This window comes from Otolemur garnettii, unplaced genomic scaffold, assembly GCF_000181295.1.
Source record: "Otolemur garnettii isolate 467f Iridium unplaced genomic scaffold, OtoGar3 scaffold00355, whole genome shotgun sequence".
In the NCBI taxonomy this organism is placed as follows: Eukaryota; Metazoa; Chordata; class Mammalia; order Primates; family Galagidae; genus Otolemur; species Otolemur garnettii.
Window position 1 is genome coordinate 130034 of NW_003852750.1, and position 424 is coordinate 130457.

At 40.8% G+C, this 424-nt stretch overlaps 1 long non-coding RNA gene across 1 annotated transcript in view; it reads left to right on the forward strand.

Annotated features, from left to right (window-relative positions):
* Nucleotides 1-19: 19 nt before the first annotated feature.
* Nucleotides 20-424, forward strand: part of LOC111722768 — a 3035-nt gene continuing 2630 nt past the window's right edge. Inside the window, exon 1 of the long non-coding RNA XR_002771444.1 lies at nt 20-135. This is a non-coding gene — a long non-coding RNA (uncharacterized LOC111722768). The remainder of the gene's footprint in view (nt 136-424) is intronic.

A 424-nucleotide genomic window follows, 5' to 3' on the forward strand; every position in this document is an offset into this window, starting at 1 on the left:
ACTGAGAAGGGATGGATAACTGAGAGGGATGTGGGAAGCCTGTGAAGCCTGCACAAGAGTGGGATAATGGAGGGTGAACACCATTCTCTCAGGAAAGGATCTGTCAACAGTGTGGACCCTTCAACCTTCACTAAGGTAACAACTACGTCAATCAATGAGATGTAAGGGTCAACAACAGAAAGATTTGCTTTAATATACATTTGAATTTTCTAAACAGAATTGCTATCTTTGTAAATAACCCATTTCGTGACATTTGCTACTCTGGAAAATATGTTCGTTTTCACTAAAGAAAAGATGGTGCCACCTGGCGTCCAATGCCAGGATAGCAGCTTTGTGACTTAAGACGAGAGAACTCTGCAAGGGAGAAGGGTGGAGATTGGAATCTTAGCTTAATGGTATTAGAATTTTCTGATTTTTTTTCACC